Raw genomic sequence first — 17581 nt, forward strand, 5'->3', positions numbered from 1 at the left:
ATATACAAAGAAGAGGCACATTTCTACTGTCTCCCTGTGCTGCGCTGCGCTGCACTGTGTGAAAGAGAGAGAGCAGAAGAGTGCCATATATACAAAGATGAGGCACATTTCTGCCGTCTCCCTGTGCTGCGCTGTGCGGCACTGTGTGAAAGGGGAAGGGCAGAAGAGTGCCATATATACAAAGATGAGGCACATTTCTGCTGTCTCCCTGTGCTGCACTGTGCTGCGCTGTGCTGCACTGCCTGAAAGAGAGAAAGCAGAAGAGTGCCATATATACAAAGATAAGACACATTTCTGCTGTCTCCCTGTGCTGCGCTGTGCTGCACTGCGTGAAAGAGAGAGAGCAGAAGAGTGCCATATATACAAAGATGAGGCACATTTGTGCTGTCTCCCTGTGCTGTGCTGCGCTGTGCTGCACTGCCTGAAAGAGAGAGAGCAGAAGAGTGCCATATATACAAAGATGAGGCACATTTCTGCTGTCTCCCTGTGCTGCGCTGTGCTGCACTGCCTGAAAGAGAGAGAGCAGAAGAGTGCCATATTTACAAAGATGAGGCACATTTCTGCCGTCTCCCTGTGCTGCGCTGTGCTGCAAGGTGCTGTACTGCACTGTGTGAAAGAGAGAGTGTAGAAGAGTGCCATATTTACAAAGATGAGGCACATTTCTGCTGTCTCCCTGTGCTGCGCTGTGCTGCAGTGCACTGTGTGAAAGAGAGAGAGTAGAAGAGTGCCATATTTACAAAGATAAGGCACATTTCTGCTGTCTCCCTGTGCTGTGCTGTGCTGCGCTGTGCTGCGCTGTGCTGCACTGCACTGTGTGAAAGAGAGAGAGTAGAAGAGTGCCATATTTACAAAGATGAGGCACATTTCTGCTGTCTCCCTGTCCTGCGCTGTGCTGCGCTGTGCTGCACTGCGTGAAAGGGGAAGGGCAGGAATGCACCATATGTTCCATTTTACAGTCATTCCATCCTGTCTTTGAACTGGCACACTTGTGTTTGCCTAGTTCCAACGCTCATACCCTTGCACCATCTCCCTCTGACCCCTGTCCTCACCACATCTTCAACAAAGCCGACACCATCATCGCACCCCACCTCCGGAACATCATAAATGCAAACAGCATAGTAAATCCCACTCAAAGGCTTGCGTTGTCATGCATCACCTTGGAATTACTAAACTACACAGAGCCACGCAAGCAGCTTTGTAAATCACACTCAAGGGCTTGAGTTGCCTTGCATCACCTTGGATAAACCACGCAGAGCAACACAGAGCAGTTTTGCAAATCTCACTCAAGGGCTTGCCTTGCCGTGCATCTCCTTGGATTTACTAAACCACACAGAGCCACGCAGAGCAGCTTAGTAAATCCCACTCAAGGGCTTACGTTGCCTTGCATCACCTTGGATAAACCACGCAGAGCAACACAGAGCAGTTTTGTAAATCCCACTCAAGGGCTTGCCTTGCCGTGCATCTCCTTGGATTTACTAAACCATGCAGAGCCACGCAGAGCAGCTTAGTAAATCCCACTCAAGGGCTTGCGTTGCCTTGGGTCACCTTGGATAAACCACGCAGAGCAACACAGAGCAGTTTAGTAAATCCCACTCAAGGGCTTGCCTTGCCGTGCATCACCTTGGATTTACTAAACCACGCAGAGCCAAGCAGAGCAGCTTAGTAAATCCGACTCACATGCTTGTGCTGCCTTGCATCACCTTGGATTTACTAAACCACGCCGAGCCAAGCAAGCAGCTTAGTAAATCCCACTCGGACCGGGGCCACATGTTGGGGTGTGATTAGAATCCTAAATAGGATTCGTAGCTATCTTTCTCTCCAGGCGCGGAAGCAGATTTCAGTCGCTCTTGTTGGCTCTAGGCTCGATTATTGTAACTCCCTATATGCTGAGTCCAACAAAGGCCTTATCCATAGACTGCAAATTGTGCAGAATGCTGCTGCACGTTTTGTTCTGGCTCTTCCCTTGACATCTTCAGCTTCGATTGCTAGGAGAGATCTTCATTGGCTTCCTGTTCAACATAGAGTCTTTTTTAAGATTCTATGTCTTACTTACAGAGCTCTTGTGGCTGGCACGGAAAATGCACTTGGGTCTTTGCTTACTCGTTACAGCCCATCCAGATCTCTTCGATCTGCTGGATTATTTCAATTGGTAGTCCCCCGTACAAGACTTGCTAGATGGGGAGCGAGAGCTTTTTCTGTTGCCGCTCCTAAGCTTTGGAATTCTCTTCCAATTGAGGTCAAAACCCTTCCCTCTTTGGATTTGTTTAAAAAGGCCCTTAAAACTTGGTACTTTACCAAAGCTTAGCAATAAGAGAATGCTGGTTTCGATTGACGAGCTGTATTATTTGAGTTAGGCGCCTTGACGCCCATTGGGCTAAGTTTGCGCATGATAAGATTTATTTCATTCATTCATTCACTCAAGGGCGTGCGTTGCCTTGCATCACCTTGGATTTACTAAACTACGCAGAGCCAAGCAACCTGCTTAGTAAATCCCACACAAGAGCTTGCGTTGCCATGCTTCACCTTGGATTTACTAAACCACGCCGAGCCAAGCAAGCAGCTTAGTAAATCCCACTAGAGGGCTTGCGTTGAGTTGCATCAACTTGCATTTACTAAACTATGCAGAGCCACGCAAGCAGCTTAGTAAATCCCACTCGAGGGCTTGCGTTGCCTTGAGTCACCTTGGATTTACTAAACCACGCAGAGCCACGCAAGCAGCTTAGTAAATCCTACTCGAGGGCTTGCATTGCCATGTATCACCTTAGATTTACTAAACCACGCAGAGCCACGCAAGCAGCTTAGTAAATCCTACTCGAGGGCTTGCATTGCCATATGTCACCTTGGATTTACTAAACCATGCAGAGCCACACAAGCATCTTAGTAAATCCCACTCAAGGGCTTGCGTTGCCTTCCGGTACCTTGCAAGGGCAACACAAAACTTCAGTAAATCTGGCTCTGTGTCTTACATTAGCACCTTCATTGCTCAATATTTTTTATATGGCCCCCAACTGGGGTCACATTTATAACACAATGAAAGTCACCTTGCTGCTCTTCATAAAAGGTAGAGGGCAGGAACATGTCATCTCTATTAAGATATGGTTGGATGCAGGGGAACAGTCTCGCTCCACCAATGGAACCCTTCCCAGGAGCAGATAAAAGCAATTCGGCGACTAATGCTGCCTTGTGTTACTCCATATTTACCAAACCGTGCAGGCCACGCAAGGTTGGTAAATTTCATTCTAGGTTTGCATCACCCTGTGCCCGCTTGTGTGGCACAAGGGCGATCCAAAACCTTTGACAAATATGGCCCTTGATGTGAAATGGCCCCGCAACTTTTCTAGTGACTTATCATTATTACTAGAAGGGTGACCCAACGGGGAGGAAGGAGAGAGGTGGAGAGAGGTGGAGTGGTGTAACTTGAGCTGCAGTCGAAATGGAAGAGAAAATGTGCTAAAAAGTTCAAAGCCATTTGAGGATTTCTTGTGGACCTCAGCCAATACACACTTTGGGGTCCCCTGTGGAAACCCCCGAACCACGTCAGTAATAGTAACTAACTGAAATAGAATGAATGGACAACCTTGCAACCAAAGTTATGAGATTGGCCCCACATTCCAAAGGGACAGGGCTAAAAACAACTGTAGAAAGATTATTATTCACTTTGGTGATTTGGTCATATATTCTCTTTTAGAAATCCTCATACATTCATACTCTAAACATATCAAAGCCCAACAGTTCTATAATTATACGGCCACAATTACTCAAATGGTGAAAAAATATAAAGTATATTTAGTAAGGTTACTACCTAAAAATTGTATCATATAATCAGTAAGTGAAAACATTGCTCCACACATAAAAACAATTTCATGATTATAACATTTTCCTTCTATAATATATGATTATAAAAAAAAATTAAATATCGGGAGAACAAACAGGTTCAAATACAAAGATAGCTTCAATATTTTATACAATCAAATACATTACATTGTAAAACAAACATAAGTAAAAATTAGAAACAAGGAGGAGAGACAAATAGAAAGAGAGATACAAAGATAGCTTCAATATTTTATACAATCCGAAAAAGTACATTGTAAGCAAACATAAGTAAAAATTAGAAACAAGGAGGAGAGACAAATAGAAAGAGACTAGTGGACTAATCCATAAAGAAAATAAAAAAAACAGGCATATGATTAGTACAAACTTCCTTATCAATTATGACAGACTGTTGAATGGATTTCAGCATTGTTCTTATGAATATTAACCACTTTATTCAAGATCAATTATTTTCTATCTCTCTATTTAAAAACCTTTTTCAATATGACCTATGTACAAACACATAATTTTAACTGATCACAAAAACATAACTTAATGATTATCAAACAGTAATGTGTTTATATATATGCTCCTATTTCTCTTAATCATTTAAAGAACATCTAGTCCATCATCATTTGAGGTCCGCAATGTGGCACTACAACTAGGTTTATTACACTAAGTCATCCTTCCCAAAATATAAATATGATATATATTGGTGTAAACTTGACTGTCTTTATAACCAATTGTGAATGGCTTCCGTATATTATACATCTAACCCATCCTTCCTTACATTCAATATTTATTATTATATTACCTACCGTTTGTTTGGATAGTTGTTTTAGGATAGTCGTAACAGCTCTATCACCTGTCGTGAGTGTATTAAAATCACTCCGATATCGGGACCATTGGTCTCCCAAGTGTTTAGAGATGTCTATTCGTCACATAGGACATAAGTAGTAGGCTAATCTACTTTCAATAAAAATGTACCTCCATACTCGCGATACTGCCGGTGTTCGTGAGTCCTGGCTTCTTATTTTAAAATTGGCTTGCGTAGATGGGAAACCGATTAAAATACCCATCTAAGTGCATGCATGTACCAGCTCATGACTACTTCCTGTTGTTGGCTCCTCCATATTCAATAAGTCCTAACACTCACGAGAAGGAGGTGGCCATTTTCAAGTGGAGTGCAAAATTATATAAGCCTATCTATTTCTCCTAATAGCATTCACACTACTATTGAAATAACAAGTATATTTAAAACAGTTTAAAAAAAAGTAAAACATAAGAAATATTTTTAAATTATTATCAAAATGCACAAAGGTATGCTACCTATTTATGTAATGTGGCGCTGATCAAAATCATACATCAGATATACCAATGAAGCGACCATCTATAAAAAGAAAAAGTGAGTCACTTTAGAATTTTGCATAATTGTCATATCTCCACATTGCTGTTGAAAAAACAACGTTTTGAATTGTCGATAAAAGACGGTCTCTGTAGTGGTGACTACTCAATAGGAGCCTTATATATCAAGATCATGGTGATACTCCCATGTTGTGTACTTTATTTAAACCCATCTCGTGGGTGTCATTACTTTGATTAAGTTTCACATAATCACAAGGAGTTTGTTACTATTAATGACCAGAATCTTTGCGAACAGAACCATTGTAGATGGGCAGGTAGTCCCACTCCCAATTATGTGCTATGTGAATGAATTGCCTCTGACCTTCTGCCCTGATATTCACCCTTTTATGTCCCCTGCTGCTCTTCTCTCTAAGCATTGTCTCTCCCCCTGCTATTCCCTCCCCATTCTTTGTAGATCTGTGCTCCTCTGTTTTCCACAACTGCTCTCCTGTGGGCTCTCTCCAGATTTCATGTAATTTGTATTTGCATCTTTAAGTTGCACGTCATTGTGCTCATGTTTTGGGTATTCCTGCCTGGAGCCAGCACCATCACTACCTGGTGTGAGGGGCATTACTTTTAAAAAGACTGTGTCTGAGCTGCAGAAAGAGCATGTAATATGAAACAGGTACTCCCCAAACCATTTCCTATAAATTGACAAAGGGATCAATGTCCCCTGGCCGGGAATAAATGTTGGACCCAAACTACCCCAAGTGGTTCCATTTCCAAGTTCTTCATGACCATGGAATACAGTGCTCTGCAGATTATTAGAAGAACTGCTGAGACCCAGGTCTTGTGTCTGTCAGACAGCTGGTGTCCCAGAGGTGAGCAGACATCACTCAAAGTCTTTGTTTCTTGTTGAAAGATACATCAGCCTGCAGGTTACCTGGCAGCCTGCATCAACTGCTGAGAAGAGGGCAAAGCCAGTCTGGCCAAAAAGGTGCTGACTGCCTGATAAAGGAGAGGTCCAGCTGCCGAAACTGAAAGAAAATGAACACACCAAAACAAATACAAATACTGATATCTATTCACACTTCATTTGTCACAATCACAGGTAGCACTCATAGTGATTGTAAAACAAATAAATGTTTATTTTTCTTTTTGTGTTTTTTGTCTGTGAGTTCATGTTACTATTTTCATGCACATTCCAACTACTTTTAGGACCAAAAAGCAATGCAACCATATGATATGAATATAACAATAAAAAAAATGACAATATGTAACATTTCATGTTTAAAAACATTTAAGACATATGAGCAAGCTCAAATTCCAACTGAAACTGAAAAGAATAAGTCAAAGAAAAAGAAAAAACAGAAAAGAGGCCCAAGGGAGAGGTTGGAAGGGTACACCAATAAATCAGGAGTATGTGAGATAGAACTCTAACTCAGGTAGAAAGTTTGCCAAACAGCACTGTAATCAGCTCAATAAGAAACTCAACTTCATTAGTTGACACAATCAGTTGTGGACCTGATATTCGAAATATTTTACAGAACACTTGTTTGGTCACAAGAAATGGTCTACGAGTTTCAAGTTTCAAACCCCACTTGTGTTTTAATGGGGTTATCCTCAGGACCTGGAAAGAGAGCTTGTGTAGACTTTATCCTGGCACCAGCTGCGCCACTTGACAATATCACGACTGCCAATGTCAATACAACTGTCACTATTTAGAGATTAAACGTGGAGCTTTCAATCAAAGCGGCTAGGATGAGCTCCAGCGAACAATCTTCAAGATATGCCGTGGTGGTCCAAGATTGAATCCATACTCTTTTTCACCATCACGCGACCATACATGATTATCAATCTCACGATTCTGTTTTTTGGATTTTGAAGACGCATGCAGTCGCCTGTCCATTACGTGGCCAGCACCCAAACTGGAAGAGAGGCTGTCCCGAAAACGAACTGTGTGCTGGAGAGTGACCAGACCTGACCTGAATCTGAGATGTCATTTGTGATGTCATTAGTAATGTCACTGACAATGTAATGAGTGATCTAATATGTAACATCATCAGCAGTGTGTTGTGGGGGTGCGAGTTATAGTTAGCTCAGCTAACTATAATGGCTGTATTTTTCTGGTTTGTATGAGTGAAATGTCAGCCTAACTATAACGCCCATGAAACCTGTGTTTTTTTCAGTGAATCTCCAAGGTTTTTTAAATGCTAATTCCTAACTATAACATCCGTGAAACCTGTGTTTTTTATTCAGTGAATTTCTAATGTTTTATAAATGCTAATTCCTAACTATAACGTCCCTGAAACTTTTTTCCAGTAAATATATATATTTCTACATTTATAATTTATATATATTTTTAAAAAAATATGGTTTTTATATATTTATATACAAACATATACATATATAAGTTTCAAAACCTTTTTTAAAAAAAATATAAACATGGAGACATGGAGTTGTTTACCACATGCGGATCTTTACGTTATGTACGCAAACCCATTTATTTAATTCTAATTGTAATATATATTGCAATTAATACTTTATGTATATCTTAGGAGTTGTAGTTTAGTTGTGGAGTAATATAATGAATATGTAGTTACGCTAAACTGTAATTAAACATTTAATTTATGTAGAGGAAAAGTAGGTCGCACACCGCTCGTCACACCAGCAAGTTGCCCCAAAGGACTGTGGGAAATGTAGTGGCGACGGCGGGTACGCCTATGCCACAAAATGTAAATAGAACAGTATGTGTATGCGTTAGCCATCCCTGGACACGTGTTTCGAGGTAGTTGCCTCTCGTCAGCAGGGAGCAGGTCAATGTAACACGTGTCCAGGGATGGCTAAAGCAACACATACTGTTCTTTTTACACATCGTGGCATAGGCGTACCCGCCGTCGCCACTACATTTACCACAGTCCTTTGGGGCAACTTGCTGGTGTGACGAGCAGTGTGCGACCAACTTTTGCATAATTTATTACGGCTCCCTTGAGCCAACGGGCTGACGAGCCTTGGATCTGCACCTGCGCGCCATGAGAGGTACTTGACCTCTTTTAATTACATTTTGGCAGTCCACACGGCACCCCTTTACACTGACCTGCTCCCTGCTGACGAGAGGCAACTACCTCGAAACACGTGTCCAGGGATGGCTAACGCAACACATACTGTTCTTTTTACACATCGTGGCATAGGCGTACCCGCCGTCGCCACTACATTTACCACAGTCCTTTGGGGCAACTTGCTGGTGTGACGAGCAGTGTGCGACCAACTTTTGCATAATTTATTACGGCTCCCTTGAGCCAACGGGCTGACGAGCCTTGGATCTGCACCTGCGCGCCATGAGAGGTACTTGACCTGTTTTAATTACATTTTGGCAGTCCACACGGCACCCCTTTACACTGACCTGCTCCCTGCTGACGAGAGGCAACTACCTCGAAACACGTGTCCAGGGATGGCTAACGCAACACATACTGTTCTTTTTACACATCGTGGCATAGGCGTACCCGCCGTCGCCACTACATTTACCACAGTCCTTTGGGGCAACTTGCTGGTGTGACGAGCAGTGTGCGACCAACTTTTGCATAATTTAATTTATGTATTTCACGGGTTCACAAATCCATTGCACACGCTACTGGGCCTTACTTCTGGATCCACATACAAATCCCGGCTCCAGTGTGATTTTCAACAGTTATATTCACATAATGTAAATGTGGAATCACGAACAGGACACAACTCTTTCTTTTTTATTTGTAATATTAATACATATATGTCTATAGACAATGATAATCCTAAATTCAATGTTACCATTTTACGAAGATAGTAAATAAACTTCTATGTTAACCCCTTCCCTGCTCATGACGGAACCACTCCGTCATGAGCCACGGTCGCGCTGTGCTCATGATGGAGTGGTTCCGTCATGCTGCGGCCGTTGGCGGCCGCTCCGCCCACGCGGCGCCTTTTCCCTGCCTGTGCAGGTGTGTAGCGTAAGTGGGCGGTGCCGTGACGGAACCACTCCGTCATGAGCACAGCTCGCCCGTGACTCATGACGACGTGGTTCCATCATGAGCATGGCGGCGCCGCTCTCCCTGAAAAAACCCCCAGCGCCGCGGCGGAATTCACGCCACGGCGAAGGGGTTAATAAAAGAAAGTTATTAAAACATTTTTTTAAATAATTTCAGGAACGTACACCGCAACTTCCGGATTTGCATATGAGATGCACATCTAATGTTGTTTTAAACAATATTATATATAAATATAGATTAATTTACTTTATTTTAAATAAAGAGGTACAGTTATTTGTAATTAAAATATTATAAGATACAACCAAATATTGTAGAAATGTAAATGTAAAAGAAGTTGCGAAATCGCATCAGGTACGCAGTGGCACCAATTAGGAGTCGTGGACCCCATGCGACACAAAAAAAATAAAGATTTGATTGGTTAAAGATTCTGTCATTCTTAAATTATCTAGAACCCATCCTCTTGCATCTAATTTTGGGTGTGCTTGGCAGCAATCAAACTTATTCAGGAAGAATCTATTTTGGAGGTGTTTTGGTGTTTTTAAGATTTCTTCTTTGAAAATTTAAAATGGCAACACCACAGCACTTGCAGGAGGAGCAGCCCTTTTGGAGGAGGAAGAGGAGCCACTGGGCAAGAAGATGAAGAGTGTCGTCTGGCAATTTTTTACTATTCCGGAGGGCCAGAAAAAGGTGAATGCACAGAATGTGACTTGCAACATCTGAAAAAATGTGCTGTTGCAGGGATCAGAGAAAAATATTCCTGCGGTACATCTTCTATGTGCAAGCATCACAAGACGATGCATCAGAACCATCTTCCAAGAGCTGAACTTGTACGACTTAATGCAAGTGAGGGTGACCGGGATGCTCAGCGTACTACATCCCATGCTGGCAACAAACTGCAGAGCATTCCACCAACTCTCCCTGATTTGCCAAGGCAGGACTTTTTTGCCCCAAATGCATAACTATTCTGAGCATTGGAGAACAGGTCATCCAACCCATGTTGGACCCCATTAACAGCCACTGTTGGTATTTTTTTTCTCAAAAATTTGACACAGTGTTTTGTGCTTGATTTTCTGTTTACATTTTCAAATTAAAAATCTAAAAAACAGTAAAATAAACTACAAAATAGCTAGAATTTTTTTAAAATATATATAAAATAGTTTAAAAAAATGAAAAAAACATTTCTTACGGAACCACCTATTCTGGTTTGAAAAAGAAAAAGTCTGTGTTGTGTGAGGGCATACGTATAGTCTGAGTGATTGGATCAGTTAATGGGTAGTGCTTGAGTGAATGGATGAGTTCAAAGGTAGTGCCTGGGTGATTGTGTGAGTGCATGGATAGTAGTGCTGGGTGATTGGAAGAATGCATGCATATTGCCTGGATGATTGAATGGGTGCATGGGAACTGCCTAACTGAATAGATTAGTGTAAAGGTAGTGCCTAGCTGATTGTGTGAGTGCATGGATAGTGTGTGGGAGATTGGATGAGTATATGAGTAGTGCCTGAGTGATTGAATGAGTGCATGGGTACTGCCTGGGTGACTGGATAAGTATAAGAGTAGCACTTGGGTGATTGCATGAGTACCGCCTCATTGAATGGATGAGTGCAAGAGCAGTGCCTGGGTGATTCCATGAGTGCATGAGTATGGGTAGAGCCTGGGTGCTTGGATGAGTGCATGCATAATGCCTTGTTGGTTGCATGAGTATACGGGTAGTCCCTGGTTGATTCCATGACTCTCATAGGTAGTGGCTGGGTGAATTAAAGGCTAGTGCCTGAGTGAATGAATTAGTTCAAGGGTAGTGCCTGGTTTGTTGGATGAGTGCATAGGTACTGTCTGGGTGATTGGATGATTGCATGAGTAGTGCCTTGATGATTGCATGAGTGCAAGGACAGTGCATGAGTGAATGGATGAGTGCATGAATAGTGCTTGGATGAATGGGTAAGTGCAAAAGCAGTCTCTGGGTGATTCTATGAGTGCATGGATAGTACCAGGGAAATGAATGAGAGTATGGGTAGTGCATGCATGATTGGATGAGTGCATGCATAGTGCCTGGTTGGTTGAATGAGCGCATGGGTAGTCCCTGGGTGATTCCATGACTGCATAGGTAGTGCCTGAGTGAATAGAGTAGTGAATTAGTAGTGGCTGAGTTAATTCATGAGTGCATGGGTACTTCATGAATGAATGGTTGAGTGCAAGGATAGTGCTTGAATGACTAAAGGACTGCATGTGTAGTGCCTGAGTGAATGGTTGAGTGCAATGTTAGTACCTGAGTGATTGAATGAGTGCATGGATAGTACCTGGGTGATTTGATGAGTATATGAGTAGTGTCTGGGTGATTGGATAAGTGCATGGGTAGTGCATTGGTGATTAGATGAGTGCATGAGTAGTAGCTGAGTGAAGCGATGAGTATGGATAATGCATGAACAAATAGGAAAGTGCAATGATTACTGTATGGCTGTTAATTTGAATGCAGAGGTAATCTTTCTGGTAATGCGTGAGTGCATGAATAGTGCTTCAGTCAATGAATGAGTACATTGGTACTCCCTGAGTAAATGGATGAGTGCCAAACTAGTTGTGTACAGGTAAGTGCATGGATGAATATATGAGTGCATGGGTTGTGCCGTATACAGTAGATTCTATTGTTTAAACATCAGGCCTATTATCTCTATAGTTTATTTTAAAATACTTCTTCAAATGGGAAGATACATCAAACTTCAAAACTATCAAATTTTCAAATATAGTAAAAAGGCACTTTCAATACCTACCTGTCCTGTGTAAGGAGGAGAAAGTTATGCATACACCTTCTTGTGCGCAAATTTTGATAGCATGTGTTGTAAAACAGATGTATTGTGGTATGTTTATGCTTCATTTAATCTATCAAGTCGCTAGAAAAAGGCAAAAAGACACACATTGATACCTTCAGAAACATGCTGAGACCTACAATAGTCTAAAACGTGTAGGTTATTTATATTAGAAACAAATAACATATAAATACATTTTAAACATTTCTTCAGTTTATCTTGAAAATTCTATTAGATACTCTTACCTTTTAAGTAATATAGATAAATGATTCTGTAAGCCTATTTTTGACTACTATTATCCTCAACAGCATTTCAACTTTGAACAGTACTATGAAGAAGAAAAAGAAAAAACTTATTTAATGATAATATTTCACAGAAATTATAATATTATTTTTTTGAGAACACATTAATTAACAATTACATAACATTTTCAGTTTCACTTTTTTGCTGTTCTCAGATTGTACACAACTTTGCCATACAGAGTGATTCAAATGTAGAATCACATTGAACAGCGGGGAAAAAAAACAATCACATTTATTGTACAAAAAACCCCAAATCAGCATAGTACATCATTAACATTATATGTAACTATGTGTTTTTCCTATCTACTCTTTGTTAATTACTTCTTTCATCTACATTAACTCTATTATTTATCACAAATATAATTTAAAAAAGTACAATTACATTTACTTCTGGGACAATATTGATAACAAATATAAAAACTGTTTACTGTTAAACACATTTTTTCAAAATGTAATATCAATTAGGCCAAATAATAATCAAAACACTAATTATGAACACTAACAGATTGCAGTCCTTTCTAATTTCTGTTGACATTTTCCCCAATAGGCGGAATGTTGTACTCAAAACTTTGGCTGCAGAAATAACATATAAGAATTTGCTATTTTAAAAGGCAAACTAGCTTTGAATTCCAGGTAGGCATCACTGCAATGTGTCCATCCTTTGTTACACTTTAAAGGAACAGTATAGTGCCCAGATGTAGTAGTAGGACAATCATGGAAAATAATAGCCACTGTTATATAAGTTCTTCCTGAAATAGTCATTTGGCTTCCTTTAAAATATGTTATTTCTGTTTCCAATTCATTTCCATTTGCTCTGCAACTTTGTAACATTAAAATGACAAATTTTCTAAATCTGTCTATATGTAATGTAGACAATACCTTCGATCTACAATGTGAACATGTCATATCCTGATCTGCTTTTTTCATCAATTTGTTAAAAGGTACAGGTTTGCAATCTGGTACTGTCAAGTATAGGAATTGTTCTGTTTGTATTTCAGTGGTAGAAGTAAATGAACAATCTTCACACTGATGATCCTATCTGTAAATTATTCCAAATAAGTTATCAATGTGTATTCCTTCATGTTCCAATACTCCAAGCATGAACATTAGAAATTATTGTGCATCTTGTTGTATGTTTTCGGTAAATGTCAATGAACCAGTACATACATCTAAAAGATGTTGAATGCCAGAAGTAGTATGAATTTTACATCTGTCACTTACCAACTGCTGAAATAAATCATGTAGCGCAGAACACAATCTTTTTTCACAATATTCCATGATTTCATGATGAAGATGTGGTAAATGAAACATAACATTCAGAATCACACTTGCTTAACAGTTGATACCTGAACTGTTTTCCAACTGCTATCCTAGATTGTCATCAATACTTTCCACTTTTTTTTTCTGTACGCCATCAAAGTTCTCTTCAATTGTATTTTTATGTTTAACCTCAGTTGAATGTTTGCATTTTTGGACACACTACACCTTTTCATATATTGGATATTCACCTAAATGAGAAGCATAAAGTAAAAATCAAAAATCCGATTGGCCGCACTGTGGAAATGTGGATTTTCCTGATCAGTTATGTCCCCTATCTTGGACCCCAACGGTTCTATATGCATGTTACAAGTACATGTATGTTCCCTCCGGTTCCAGTTTCTAAGACGCAAACATATGTGTGTCTACCGCCGACATGTTCTCTGTCAGATCCGCCATCAATGGGCTGGATATTCGATTCCTAAACATGAAAGGCCACCGACTTTATATGGCTAAGTTACTCCATTTTTACAGTTCAGGCAAGTAGGCCCGATTCTGTCCTCAAAGCCTTTCCCTGCTCTCTGTCTTTGACAGCTTCAGCTTGAGCTCGCATCTGTATCCATGAACTTTGTCCTACTCCCTGTGCAGCTAACGGTGCCTGCCTCGGCCAGTTTTCGCCTGCCTGCCAAGAAGTTGTATTTCACCTTCGAATTATCTATTTTGCTCTTCAGCCGATGCATTCCTGTCTAGTAATTTAGGTAAACATTTCCCTTAGCTCACAAGCAAAGGACTCAGCCTTTCCGTCCTCCTGCAAGTGATTCATAGCCCTGCTGCCATGGAAAGTTTTCTGCCCCTCGCATCTCATATAGACACTTAGACGCTTGTACACGCACACACAGTTAGTATAGAATAGATTCTGTCCGAGAGTCCTTCCTTGTGGATAACATAGTTCTCCAAACATAGGATGGTAGATATGATTTGGGATCAGGTTGACTTGACCCCCCAGACTTCTCGTCTCCACATGTAGAGCTAAATGTCAAGTCCCCTTCACCCCTAGTTGCACGTCTATCACACGTCATGCTGCTGCGCGCGCATCTATGCCAAGTATTATCTTATAGATCCACCTATGTCTGATAATCTTAACCAATCATGTTTCTTTTATTCCTTATTACGCCTAGTTTCGATTACGTACCTATTTTGTCACTTTTCTTATCAAATGTTACGCCTTCTACATTCGTTTCATTGTAATGCACTTATTATAAAAATACATGTCTGTCAATAAAGTATTGTACTTCACTTCCTGAACCCTCGTGGTGACGGAACCTGAAGGCCGCGACTCGAGTCGGCCATTTTGAATGGAATAAAGCCCATTTAGAAAACCTCTTATACCACGGATTCTGCCTCTTGTTATTTTGAGCTATTTACTTTATTTTAAGATTCCGTATGAAATTCAGTCCGGTATTTTTATTTACCACAGCACTCTGCTCGTCCTACCAGCGTGTTACCCCAAAGCATTGTGGTCCATGAAGTAGCGTCGGCGGGTACGCCTATGCCAAAAGTTTAAAATGAAAATGAGTGTTGCGTTAGCCATCCCTGGACATGTGTTTCGAGGTAGTTGCCTCTCGTCAGCAGGGAGTAGGTGTGTGTGTAGGGTTGCTGCGTTGGCTTCTAAAAAATATTATCAGGTAAAGTACCACTCAAGGCGCGCAGGTGCGTAGCCATGGGCTCGTCAGCCCCACCGGGTCAAGGGAGCCTGAATATAAACAAAAATCCGATTGGCCGCACTCTGCTCGTCCTACCAGCGTGTTACCCCAAAGCATTGTGGTCCATGAAGTAGCATCGGCGGGTACGCCTATGCCAAAAGTTTAAAATGAAAATGAGTGTCACGTTAGCCATCCCTGGACACGTGTTTCGAGGTAGTTGCCTCTCGTCAGCAGGGAGAAGGTGTGTCTGTAGGGTTGCTGCGTAGGCTGCCAAAAAATATTATCAGGTAAAGTACCACTCAAGGCGCGCAGGTGCGTAGCCATGGGCTTGTCAGCCCCACCGGCTCAAGGGAGCCTGAATATAAACAAAAATCCGATTGGCCGCACTCTGCTCGTCCTACCAGCGTGTTACCCCAAAGCATTGTGGTCCATGAAGTAGCGTCGGCGGGTACACCTATGCCAAAAGTTTAAAACGAAAATGAGTGTCGCGTTAGCCATCCCTGGACACGTGTTTCGAGGTAGTTGCCTCTCGTCAGCAGGGAGTAGGTGTGTGTGTAGGGTTGCTGCGTAGGCTGCCAAAAAATATTATCAGGTAAAGTACCACTCAAGGCGCGCAGGTGCGTAGCCATGGGCTCGTCAGTCCCACCGGCTCAAGGGAGCCTGAATATAAACAAAAATCCGATTGGCCGCACTCTGCTCGTCCTACCAGCGTGTTACCCCAAAGCATTGTGGTCCATGAAGTAGCGTCGGCGGGCACGCCTATGCCAAAAGTTTAAAATGAAAATGAGTGTCACGTTAGCCATCCCTGGACACGTGTTTCGAGGTAGTTGCCTCTCGTCAGCAGGGAGTAGGTGTGTGTGTAGGTTTGCTGAGTAGGCTGCCAAAAAATATTATCAGGTAAAGTACCACTCAAGGCGCGCAGGTGCGTAGCCATGGGCTCGTCAGCCCCACCGGCTCAAGGGAGCCTGAATATAAACAAATATCCGATGGGCCGCACTCTGCTTGTCCTACCAGCGTGTAACCCCAAGGCATTGTGGTCCATGAAGTAGCGTCGGCGGGTACGCCTATGCCAAAAGTTTAAAATGAAAATGAGTGTCGCGTTAGCCATCCCTGGACACGTGTTTCGAGGTAGTTGCCTCTCGTCAGCAGGGAGTAGGTGTGTGTGTAGGGTTGCTGCGTAGGCTGCCAAAAAATATTATCAGGTAAAGTACCACTCAAGGCGCGCAGGTGCGTAGCCATGGGCTCGTCAGCCCCACCGGCTCAAGGGAGCCTGAATATAAACAAAAATCCGATTGGCCGCACTCTGCTCGTCCTACCAGCATGTTACCCCAAAGCATTGTGGTCCATGAAGTAGCGTCGGCGGGTACGCCTATGCCAAAAGTTTAAAATGAAAATGAGTGTCGCGTTAGCCATCCCTGGAAACGTGTTTAGAGGAAGTTGCCTCTCATCAGCAGGGAGTAGGTGTGTGTGTAGGGTTGCTCACATTTTTTCATAATTTTCATAATTTTCACATATATAAAAAAAATAGGTATTCTTTTTGAGTATTTTATTCTAATGTTTTACTAATTTTTAAAGTAATGTGTAATGTTAAATAAATAGTTAGGGGATTTATTGGTATTTTTTTAGTTGTTATGTTTGTTTGGGTCTTTTATTTTGTAACCGCTCGCTGTTGTTTTGGGGTATTTTGGTAGAATCCAGGTCGCGGTCGGGAGCTGTTTCGCGTTTGAGAAGGTAAGAGTTATTTTCTTTAATATTAAATTGTTTTAAGTGTTTTGTGAAAGTAGTAATGTTGTAATAAGTGTGTATGGATTGATGTTTTAGAAGTTAGGGTGTTAGTAATAGTTTGTATACGGTTTTATAATTTACGTTGTGTTCTGTGTTTGTGGCTTTGTTAGTGTTTTGTTATTTAGGTGTGTTAAAGTTTTATAGTGTTTGAATAATGTTTGTAGTGATGTTTTTAGGTGCATTATGTGTGTTTGTGTGTGGGTGGGAATGTTTGTTTCTCTTTTGTAGGTTTTAGGGAGAAGATATTTTCGTCTCTTTCAAACACCTTATTTTTTTTTAAGGAAGTGTGTATTAGTTGTGTTTACTAATCGTTATTTTACACTTCCTTTATTGTTCGGGTTTCCAGGAGCGATTATTTACCTTTTTAATATTTTTCAGGATTTTTATGGTTAATGGATAGTCGTTTTTTGGCGTAGACGTTTTTTTTCGAAAAACAGTTGTATTTTTCAATTTTATTTGGATTTCTTTTTGATACCTATGGATTTTGAACTACCTGGATTTATTTGGAAGGAATGTTATTATCCCATTGGAGCAACTACACAGGTAAGTTCATTTAAATA

Source organism: Triturus cristatus, chromosome 3_2 (assembly GCF_964204655.1).
Source record: "Triturus cristatus chromosome 3_2, aTriCri1.1, whole genome shotgun sequence".
In the NCBI taxonomy this organism is placed as follows: domain Eukaryota; kingdom Metazoa; phylum Chordata; class Amphibia; order Caudata; family Salamandridae; genus Triturus; species Triturus cristatus.